Source organism: Heloderma suspectum, chromosome 11, assembly GCF_057233095.1.
Source record: "Heloderma suspectum isolate Gila_16-S chromosome 11, 16-S_ref, whole genome shotgun sequence".
NCBI lineage: Eukaryota > Metazoa > Chordata > Lepidosauria > Squamata > Helodermatidae > Heloderma > Heloderma suspectum.
Window position 1 is genome coordinate 38,870,615 of NC_139468.1, and position 12,479 is coordinate 38,883,093.

Consider the following 12,479-nt stretch of genomic DNA (forward strand, 5'->3'; position numbering starts at 1 on the left):
TCAGTTCAAATCCATCGTAGGTTGTTTTCTGCCCCTAACATTGACCTTTGTAACTTTACTCACTCTGTGGTTCTGTGGACAGATTTGATGGCAGAAAACAAAATAGCTCCAAGCAATAACATTTTAAAAAGAGAAAAAGCGTGCTTTGTTGAAAGAAGCAGGCTGCAAAGGAACATTTATCCTGGCCTTTAAGGAGACCTTTAATTGTTTTGTTCTTGAAAAAAGAGAGGCTTTCCTGGATTTTAAATGGGTGTCTTTGCTTTTTAAAAGTGAGACAGTGGGATTTCTCAATAAACTTTTTTTTAAGCTATAGAAAAGGCAGGTTCTGTTTCTGGAAGCATGATCGGTTCACTCCTTTAGATTCACAACACTGTTCCAACCCCCCATATGTTTGGGGTGGGGGTGAATTCCATGCTAGGGATCATTAGAAAATGATCAAAAATTGAAAGTGCCAATCTTGCCATACCTTCCTACAAATATATGGTGTAACCATACTTGGGATATTGTGTATAGCTTTCATCTCAGCATCTCAAAAAGAATATTGCAGATCTGGGAAAAGGGAAACTAAAGGCGCCATCCTATGCCTGCTTAGACAGAAACAACGTCCTACAACTCCCAGCATTCCCCAGCCAGTTTCCACCATGCTAGTTGGGGAATGCTGGAAGTTGTAGGGCTTTTTTCTGTCTAAACATGCATCGTGTTATGTGTTTGGGGTCAGCCTAAATTACCCCCAGGAGTCCCTTACAATTCAGTACTAATGAGTACAAAGAGACTGAGGACCACCACCACCCCAAACAACTCTTGACTCTTGAACAGGTAACCTTTGTCCTACAGGGCCTGAGGGGGTAGGGGAAAATGAATCTGTGGGAAGGCTGAATCCCAGACAAAGAGAGAGCAGCTTTTGTCTTGCAGATCAAGATCCTCTGGGCAGCTCTGAGGCAGCAAGGTTTTGCTTGGAGTTGTGATGTAGGCCTTCATCCTGAGCACAGTGTAAATAAACCTTTATTAAACAAAACAACCCCCCCACACACAAGTCTTCAGTGCCCTCCTTCCTGGATACCAAAGCTTGAGTGCATGCTGGAGCCCCTGCAAGTTCACCCCTCTCACAACTGGGGTGCAGGAGCACAACAATAGGATTGCACCCTAAACTGATCAGAGGACTGGAGCAACTCCCCTATGATGAAAGGTTGCAGCACTTGGGATTTCTTCGTTTAGAAAAACGGTGAGTAAAAGGGGACATTATCAAGATTTATATCATTATACATATTGTAGAGAAAGTGGATATAGAAATGTTTTTCTCCCCCTCTTATATGACTTGAATCCAGTAAAGTTGAATGGAGAGAGGGGATTAAAGAATGAGAAAAGGAAGTCCTTCTTCACACACCACATAAACTATGGAATTCGCTACTACACGGTGTAGTGATGGCCACCGATTTGGATGGCTTTAAAAGGGGATTCTGGAGGTGACGGACTCGACCTTGGGGGAGCTGGGGGTGGCAACGGCCGACAGGAAGCTCTGGCGTGGGCTGGTCCATGAAGTCACAAAGAGTCGGAAGCAATTGACCGAATAAACAACAACAACAAAAGGGGATTGGTGAAATTCCTGGAGGAGAATTTCCTGAGAATTCTCAGTACCCTCTCCAGTTCCCAGGATTCTTTGGGAGGTAGCCATTACCATTCAACTAGTATAAAACCAAGACTGTTGTCTAGTGCAGAAAGGCCAATCTTGTCAAGCCCACCTTGCTTCCTAGAAAGCAATGAGAGACAGAGCATGCTCAAAACTGAGGAAGGCCAACTGAGCAAAACCATAGCATAGGATGTCCTGCTTTCTCCAGTTGAACTTGCCCTTGTCCTTGCAGTAGCAACCCCATCTGCATTGACGGGGGGTTGCCAGCCTTTTTGGGGTGGTGGGCACAGTTGGAATTTTGAGAGCGTGTTGTGTGCACTCTCACAAAATGTCTGCATGGGGGTGGGGCTTGCCCATTTATAAAATGGCTGCCATGGTGAACTCATTGCTCAGAAGGCAAACTGGTGAGACAGAAAGTAATGTAACTTGTCCAAGAACCCCCAACAGAAAGCAGAGGTAGGGGCAGAGCTCGAAAACACAAAACCACTCTTCTGAAAACACAAAACCGCAATCGGCTGTCTAGCTGAAAAAGCAGGGCAGGAGACATGCAGAGGCAATGATCCCCTCCGTGCTTCTCCTGCCCTGCTTTGGATAAGCAGTCGCCTCTGAGTTCGGAGGCGGCTGCCTATCTAGATAGGATTGCTCCCTAAATCTCCTGATGTGGTGCTGGCTGTTAATACTCATTCAGCTAGCAAGAAGTGTTGAGATTCGTCCTTCATTCACACAGTGGAGCTAATCCTAGCTAATCCTCAGTGACAGAGCACCACAGAACAACAGTAAGGGGAGGAGGCAGCTGAAAAGGATTTAGAATTTCCACAAGCTGGAATGGATCAAGATCACAGGGCAAGTTCTAAAGCTCTACACAACAGTTCTTTGAAACTGGAACAGGGCTTTGGAGGTATTTCTTGAACTTGGGTGCTAGGAGTCAACCCTGCAATTAACCTTGATGAACTGGGGGATGTCAGGTCGGGATTTAACCTGTGTACCACCTCCTAATTCTAGCCAAAGGATGGAACGGCAAAGAGATCGGCAAGAAAGCCTTCTTTCACCAATAGTCAGAGTGGGTCAAGTGATACTCCCTGGCCACTGTCAAAGCTTCCAGGTCAGGTTTTTCCACTATCTGAGCAACTAGGGACCTGTGTTTATGTTGAACACAGGCTGCCATTGCTCCGTCTCAGTCCGGCACTCAGCTGCACAGGTGCCAAGGCTGAGAATAGCCCCATTGTGCTGCATGGCATAGTGCTTTGGAAAATCGGGGGGGGGGTGGTTCAAAAGTAGCTTGTGATTTTTATTTTGCTTGTGATACGGCATGGGAGTCTGCTGTTCAAAAGTGGGGAAAATCCAACTATGTCCATGCAACCCCAAGGGGACCCCTCTTTGGATCCCAGTCATGATCTTGTATACGACGACATGGATATGCATGGTGTGCATCTTATTGTGATAGCTGCCAGTTGGCAATGGGATGGGTATCTCTAGGGCTGAGGTCTCCAACATGGTGGCCACCAATATGCCCTCTGCCCACTTCTCTTGGTTCCTATCAGGATCCCTGCGTCTCCTGATTTTGATTTTTCAAGATTTTTCAAATTATTATTTAACAGGGAGGCTGGCATGTTGTTGTTGTTGTTCAGTCATTAAGTCATGTCCGACTCTTCGTGACCCCATGGACCACAGCACGCCAGGCCTTCCTGTCCTGCGCTCTCTCCCGGAGTGTGCTCAAGTTCATATCCATTGCATCGGTGATGCTATCTAGCCATCTCATCCTCTGCCGTCCCCTTCTCCTTTTGCCTTCAATCCTTCCCAGCATCAGGGTCTTTTCCAGGGAGTTTTCTCTTTGCATTAGGTGGCCAAAATATTTGAGCTTCAGCTTCAGTATCTGTCCTTCCAATGAGCAGTCAGGGTTGATTTCCTTTACGATGGACTGATTTGACCTCCTTGCAGTCCAGGGGACTCGTAAGAGTCTTCTCCAGCACCACATTTCGAAAGCATAAATTCTTCGGCGCTCAGCCTTCCTTATAGTCCAGCTCTCACAGCCATACGTTACTACTGGGGAGGCTGGCATACTGTAAAGCAAAGGGCTTCCCTCCAGCACCAGCTTTATTTGCCACTATTGCCACTATTTACAACTTTTCTTTTCCTTGACAGCCACCTATATATAAACCTGCCAACTGAGGATAACCCTTCAGATACCTGATTAGAAGGGTCCAGTCCATGGAAGTGTCTTCCATAATAAATAATAAATAACATTGCAGTATAGCCATGCTAGCCTTATGTTTACAAATTCAAGGGTTTCTTCATAATCAATAGATTAGCCTTGAAGAGAGCAATCCTATAGTCCCTGGGAGAGTATCCCAGGGACCATAGGTTTGCTCAGAAAACCCTTCCGAGTTCAGAGACAGCAATCCAACCTTGGAAGGGGAAGTCAGAACTCCGACCTCAGAACCCTCCCCCTTGGAGCCAGTGCAGAGAAAACCATGTTGGCTGCCTCTCCAAGGGTAGAAAAGCAACTGAGGAGGAAAGGGGGTGTTCTGGTGGGTGGGGAGGGGAGGAGACTGGAGAGGTCAGGATATGAGACATCCTGAGCCTCCTCCAGCCGACTTCCCTCCCCCTCTGAAGAGCCCTCACTAAATGGGCTGAAAAGCCTGTCTAGTGAAAATCACCCAACACAGAGGACGATGAGGCCAAGATCACCTCTGCCACTCCCCCCACTCTGCTGGCTTCAGCCCAGCAGATCTTAGGAATCTCAGAGGCCTCCAAGTTTGGAGGCTTCCGAGCAGCGAAGGTGCAATCAATAGGATTGCGCCCTAAGATGCTATAAGATTCTTTGTTGATTTTTCCGTATGCCCATATATGTGAATTGTACCGCATAAATCATAATTTTAAACACAATGCACCATGTGGTGTGCCCGTTAGAATGGCTTTGGAGAAACAATTTCATTTCAGATTCATAAGTGACTCACTGTCTTTGGGCCTGATCATTTTGTTGATTCAATATGATGTCCCTGTTTTGTTGCAGCTGAACTTGAAGGAGAAAAACTGATGCTGCTGTAACTCTTCCTCCCCCTTTATGGCAAGAGCAAGGCAAGTTAAGAGCAGATGCCATTTCTCCCAATATACATGGATTTCTGAGGAAAAACTAAATCTATCTCGCGTGGTGACTCCGTTTACTTTTGTGTCCCCCATGATGCATTACGAACCATGGTCTTCCCCAGCCTCGTGCCCTACAGATGTGTTGGACTGCAACTCCCATCACTGGCCATGCTGGCTGGGAATGATGGGAGTTGCAGTCCAACCACTGGAGGCTGGTGTCTCCAATGTCAGTGGGGCAGTGAATCTGCTCCGGGTTTCAGCCAGAACCAGTCAGAACTCTAAAGGAACTCTCCAAGGTGTGGAGCACCTTCAGTAGCTCCTTTAGCATTCTGACTGAAACCCGGAGGGGATTCACCATCCCACTGACATCAGAGCCTCCAGCCCCCACTGAGCCCAACACATCTGGAGGGCACCAGGTTGGGGGAGGCTGGCCAATGGGATTTTAGACACTCAGCTTGCTCCTGGGGCTATGAAGACTTATAGACTGCAAATTGTTGCACACCTTCCCTCATTTCTAGTTCCAAGCTTCTGGGTAACATATTGTCAATCAGCCTGGTTCATGGTCAGAGATCTATGTTTACCCTCTCTTTGAAACTCACTCCCACCGACCACCCACTCTCAAAACGAGCTTAAGGGCCAATGTTTAAATTTTCTGTATTGTATTTATTTATTTATTTTGCAATGGTCACAAAATTGCACCTATAAATCATTATTCCAAAGCCTAGCTCTCTGATATCTACTTGATTGGTAGGGGCAATCGGACACCGACTCCTGGTTTATCGACCAGATAGCAAGAAATCTATTGCAGTCTATTTCAGACAGATTTATTACTAGGGTTAATATCGGGGGCAGCTTCCTGAGTAGTTCACTAAAACCCAGCCATAGGTGACTTTGCAAGTCGATGCTTTGAATATTGTCTAAGATAATTTTCTTTGGCTGCTGTCAGACTCAAAGAGTGAAAACAAAAATAAACACCTAATACTCCATTGGTGTTTAAAAAAACCAAAGAAGCCAAGAAGTGATCTGATGCGTGTGGTATTGCAAGCCATAAGAACGCTCACTGGGGCTTATTAGGTGAGCTATGTGTGCCATATATCCTGTATTAGTATTAGCTGAGAGAAACATTTCACAAGAGCTGGAAGGCATTTGAAGGTTATTGCGATAACATGGGCTGGTTTCAGCACCATGGTCAGTGCCTTATAAGGCACTGGGGAAATGGGTTGACAAGGCAGACTAACTAACACTCATGACTGAGTTGCTTTTCAAGACACCGTATTATCTCTCTCCCACAACGATATTCACATATCCACTTAGTTCAAATCACAGTCTGGCAGGAGGTCAAAGAAGATGCATCTTTGGCAAGGTAGCAAAACAGGGTTAGGGAGAGAAACAGAGCTCCCGTCCTGCTGGAACATATTAGCAAACTGACTCAATGAATTATTTAAAGAAACCATTTTGCTACCAAATGTATCCCCACAGCAATTATTTTGCCTGAAATGCTAGTCCCTAGCTAAAACCAATATCTACCGATGGCCATTCTTGCGTTGTGTATCACAAGCATAATGGGACAAATTATGATATTGTTTCATTATAGTAATCTGTTTTCTTGGAAGACAACTGATCACAGCCGAGGGTGAATAATTTATCTTTCAAGCTACAAGCAATCAAACATTCCTCTTTTAGAGAGAAGGGCTTGTCCTCTGCCTCCCCTCACCCACCCACCCACCCGCCTTAACCTCCAGCAAGATTTGGGATTACAGAGAGAAACTGTACCTCCCATTTGTGGAAAAAGCCATCAATGTTCTTGCAAGTTCGTATGAAATAGTATTGAAAACATGTAAAACTAATTTGCATTATTTAAAAAAATATATTAAAAAGACAAGTCCCTCAAATTTGTGGGATTGCATCCATGAGTCTGGAAAATGCAAAATATTTTTTCCAAATTCCCAGGGAATGAGGTGAACCTGCACTCATACCAACAGGGTTGGTGAATCCATTGAAGAAAAACAAGTATGTTCTAAAATATTTGCCCTGACCCTCAAAATTATAAATATTGGGGTTCGAGTTTCTTCATAAAAAGTTGTAGACAAATGAAAAGACCAAGAAGTGTATTTTGCAAGGAAAACAGAATTTAGGGAAATCATAACGCCATCATGAATCACCAATCACAACTAAGTAAAAACTAGCTATTTTATATGATTATTCATGTCCTGAATTAAGCTGCATCCCAGCATCCTGTTAACTGTGTTGATATTCCACTCCACTGATAACATGATCCATGCCTAACAGTGTGCAGTCAGTGTGCTCTAAGTTATGGCAAATCCATTGTTGTCAAGAAAACTACACTCACCTATATAAGTTTGATGGTCAGGTGCTAAAAATTTCAATTTTCCCCTAATGGCTTATAATGTGTTAAAGACATCAAAATATTACACAACAATAAAGAAAGAAAAGAGAAATCACAAACAACTCATAACTCTAGAAGACAAATTTCATACGAAAACAGCAATACTTTTATATTGTAGTTTTAAACTTTAAAATTGTATATTGTATTTCATGTTGTATTTTCTGGTTTTAATTGCTGTGAACCACCCAGAGAGCTTTGGCTACTAGGCGGTATAGAAAAGTAATCAATCAAATAAGATACAAAGGGGGGGACACCAGCAACATGGCCCTCCAAGTAGATTCTTTTTTTTTAATATTGGCTAAAGCCTATACTCCTGAAATCCTATACACAATTTCCTGGGAGTAAATCCCATTGAATTAAGTGGGGCTTACTTCTGAGTAGACATGTATAGCATTGCACTGTAAGAAGGTTTTCTGTGGTTGCTGTGAGACTCTTAGAGAATTGTGAAGAAGAAAAATAAAAAATAAAGCCCTAATACTCCAGTGATATTGTCCTATACACACAGACACAGGCACACACACTACAATGCTGCAGCCTATTGATGGCATGAGGATGAATAGTGTGATTTATTTCCAAGGCCAGTTCAAAGTGCTGGTGCTGGTTTAAAGTCCAAAATATGTTGGGATCAGGATATTTGAAGGACCATATATGCCCTTATAAACCTACCCATATACTGAGATCTTCAAGTGAGGCCTATCTCTCTCACCCAGCACCATCTGAAGTACTTTGGTACTTGAGATCCTCAAGTGAAGATCCTCAAGTGAGGCCTAGCTCTCTCGTCCAGCACCATCTGAACTGAAGTACTTTGGGCAGGAACATGTGAGAAGGTTTTCTCAGTATTGGTTCCCAAGCTGCAAAATTCACTGCCCTGTGAGACTCACCTGGCTCCTTCCTTGCTTGTTTTTTAGACAAGATGCTACTTTTAGGTCAAGATAGGCAAGCATTTGGCCTAGACAGTTGGCTGACCATCCTAGGTGGTTTTATTCTACTATAGCTGCTTGCCTTGAATGTCCTTGATGGACAGAAAGGTGAGATGGATAGCTTTTAATGAATTAATAAATAAAATGCTTTTTGTGCTCTCTGTGTAAAGTGCAGAACCTTGTTCAACATTCTGATCTACAGAAGAACTTTGGTGAGAAATAGTGTTTAATTCATAGCACCATCTGAGCATTCTGAGCTAAGTAAATTCATATTCCCAACTAGTGAACATAACAACATAAGAAGAGCCATGCTGGATCAGGCCAAGGGTCTATCTAGTCCAGCATTCTGTTTACACTGTGGCCTGTGGGAAACCCACAGGCAGGACATGAGTGCAACAGCACCCACACACCCATGTTCCCCAGCAAGTGGTCTACATACTGGAGATAGCCATCATGGCTACCAGTCATGATGGCTATCTCCAGGCAACTATCGGGGAGGGTGCTGTTGCACTCATGTCTTGCTTGTGGGTTTCCTGTCAACAGCTCGTGAGCCACTGTGTGAACAGGATGCTGGACTAGATGAATCCTTGGTCTGATCCAACATGGCTCTTCTTATGTTCTTATGACAGCCTTATCCTCCATTAATTTGTCCAATCCCCTTTTAAAGCCACCCAACTTGGTGGCCATCACTACATCTTGTGGGAATGAATTCCATAGTTTAACGATGCACTGTGCGAAGAAGTCCTTCCTGTTATCTGTCCTGAATCTCCCACCAAACAGCTTATTGAGTCCCAGTATTATTGGGGGGGGGGGATGACTCCCTATCTACTTTCTCCACAGCAGGCATAATTGTGGATGGCTCTATCATGTCTCCTCTTACTCGCCTTTTTTTTTTAAAAGCTAAACATCCCCAGATGTTGTAACCTTCCTTCATAAGGGAGTTGCTCCAGCGCCTTGATCATTTTAGTTGCCCTTTTCTGCACTTTTCCCAACTCTGCAGTATCCTTTTTTAGGTGATTTAGGTGATTATGAGTTTCAACAGTATAACTACTTCCTGCAATTGTTCAGCATAATACAGTGTTGGATTTGCCCCTTTTGAGCCAATCTATACCGCAAACATCACAATAGACCAGAGTTGGAAAGGGTACTGCCTGCGTGACCCACAAGCAAACCCACAAGCTCTGTCTGGCAACTCCCCAGACCCCTAACATCTGCTACTGCCAAAAAATAGGGGAGGGGAGGAAAGATTCTCTAGGAGTGGACTCTATGGTTCTTGCCATAGAAGCCCCATTCCTAGAGCATCTTAGGAAGCCGAGAGTCCTTGGAAGACATTCAATCAATTCTAACATGCTTCAGTTTAATGTAGTGACTGGCGTCCTTCCATTGCATTCTGGAGTCCTGAACCAATACAGTAAGGGGGAATTCTTAATATCTCATTATCTTAGCTTCATATAACTCTTCAAGGAAATTCATATTTAACATCACTTAACTAAAAGGGCACTTGCTTAATTCAAAAAACAGCATTTTGCAGTAAAAAAAGAACTCTTTTTTCCTTTTTTGTCTTGGGGATGTTTTTGTTTAGAAAAGAATAACAGATTTTTATCTGATTTTGAAGGAATTATGGTATTTTTAAGACTGACATTTCAAGAGTGTGAATGCTTGAAAAGGTTAACTGGGAACACCATGTGCAAGCAAGAAGTTAGCACAATGTTCCTGCAGCAGACGATGCAAACCACTCCCAACAGTCTCCTTGGAAGTAAAATCTGTAGCCAGGTTTCAAAACGAACCTGCCACTTGGAAGCCTTTTTAAAGTATTTATCACAACTGATCCCGCATTGTCTGAAAGCTCCACCTTGCAGAAAAAACAATGCCAGGGCCAAAATCATAACCCACATTCAATAAATAGCACTGCCCATCACACACACACACACACACACACACACACACACACAATGCCCCCCACACACACAAAAATATTTCCCAAACTTCTGATAGTTTTCCTGTTGATTAAAATAGGAACCAAGTTTTGTCTTACAGCTGAAAAGGTTCGCTTTTAAGAATGTACACAGTTGAGAACTGCAACAAGATGTTGCAGTACAGAGTTTCCAGCTAGCTAGCTATGCCCTCTCCCAGAATATTCCATACCACCCAGCCTCCTTTTTTTTTTCTAGCTGAAAACCTAACTTCAGAATTACCTTCCTCTGTCAGGTAAGAGAGGCCCAGAAGGAGGACTGGAAGGGGGGCAAGCCAAAGCACTGATGTACAGCAAGCAGCCTGCTCTGTGCCTAGGACCCTCTAATTCATGTGGCTTGGAATCTGTTCCTAAATTCCCACTGCTATGTAGATTATTAAAAATAAGAATGGTGACAACAGCAGGTTTGCCACAGCAAGCATCCAGCAATAAGAAACAGCTAAGCCATGAACCTGAAGATCATAGCTAAAGACATATTAGGGAGAATTAGCCAGATTCATACAGGGTCGGGCGGACTGTTCCTTTTAGCCTTCAATCTACAGGCAGACGTGGCTTACAGGTACCTATCACAATGGATACGATTTGGGCTGTGTGATGAGACATCCACCATCAACTTTCTAAGCACCATGCCTAGAAAGAGAGGGCTCACGTTTCTCTACAAAATTTAACAATGGTTTTGCAGGAGGGTGATAGACCCCTTTTTCTATCCCAGCTGTAACCTGATCTATCCACCAATGCGTCCCTCTAACAGGAAAATTGTGGGTTCTTTGGTTTTTAAGGATCTCTCAACAGGAAGGGCATCTGAATGCCCCCATTATATTCCTTTGCGCCTACTGCTCCTCTTCTCAGCTCTATTGGTTTTCAGGAGGGAGCTCCTGGCTGTGAATCTGAGTGAGGGGTTCCCTGCAGTATGACATCACGGAAAGAGAGAAAGTTGGCCTGGTTCATGCACTGAATGGGTCATTCTTCTGGCTGAGTAAACCCACCCACATGGCTCCTGCTGGGTGCTTTCTTTCCTACTGCATCCCCGAGCTCAGCCCCCCAGCTCCCCACTCCCTGCTGGACCTATGAACGACTGCGTTCTCCCCATCCTCTTCCTAACACTGACATGATAAATGACTTCTTGTGCTCCTGGCAGGGAGAAGGGGCTGATGATGATTAATGTTCTCCATGGCAAATCTCTCTCTCTCCCTCTCTCTCCCCAATCTTTTCAGAGGGTAGCCTTGCTAGACTATTGCAGCAAAAACAACAGAGAGTTTTGTAGCACCTTAAAGACTATCAAATGTATTCTGACATAAGCTTCCATGCCCTAATAGCCCCCTTCATCAGGTGCAAGACATGGTTTCTAATCTCCCAGACATTGTTGGTTTATGTCCCAGACTTGGCCTGCCCAGCAGTCTCTAGCCCTGTTACTCAGCAATAACTTCATGACTGAGTGCCAGGACGGAGGACTTAGAACTTCCCTGCCATGTGCCCATTTGTGGTTGTTGTTAGGGCTCTTGGAGCTAGTGTAGTTAGAAGGGACCCATTCCTCAGAAGGCAGGCAAATATCCTCTCGCACCAAGGATGTGCCTCGGAGGGGAAGGAGGCTTGTGGTACCGGGACATCCAATCATTAGATACATAGACAGCTGGGTCTGTGATGGGCGTGTAGAACGCATGATAAATTGCCTACCTGGTGCAAAGGCTGGAGACTTCACATGCCGTCTAGATAGCCTAGTAGATAGTGCCGGAGTGGAGTCAGTAGTCGTGGTCCATGTTGGTACCAATGATATGGGGAAATGTAGTCGTGACGTCCTGGAAGCCAAATTTAGGTTGCTAGGTAGGAGGTTGAAATCCAGGACCACCAAGGTGGCTTCCTTGGAAATGCTCCCTGTTCCACGTGCAGGGCGAAGCTGAGGAGTTCTCAATGCGTAGGTGAGATGGTGGTGCAGGGAGGAAGGGTTCAGATTTGTTAGGCACTAGGGAACATTTTGGGTCAAGCCGGGCCTGTACAAGAGGGACGGGCTCCACTTGAACCAAAATGGAACCAGACTGCTGGTGCTAAACATTAAAAAGGGGACAGAGCAGCTTTTAAACTAAACCCTGGGGGAAAGCTGACAGGAGCAAGGAAGCATCCAATTCGGGTTAAATCATCCCAAAGGGATGAAGATGAAAATGTTTTTGAGTGCCCAAATGTAGAAGGGGAGGAAATAGGCCATGGGTATATGGTAGAACATGATAGCCAGTCAAAGAGGTCTAAGTGACCATATCTCACTGGTTCTCTTTGTTCTAACAGGTTTCTGTAATGCCCACTATATCCAGGTTCTCCTTTGAAACCAAGCATTCCAACTCTCCCGTTTTGGCTTGGGCATTTGCACAGAAACACCTATACACAGTTGCCCTCACCAGATGTCTCTGCCATGTGCATGTTTTGCTATGGCACTTAGTAATATATGCATTTTGTTTGTACTTCTCCTGACTAGAT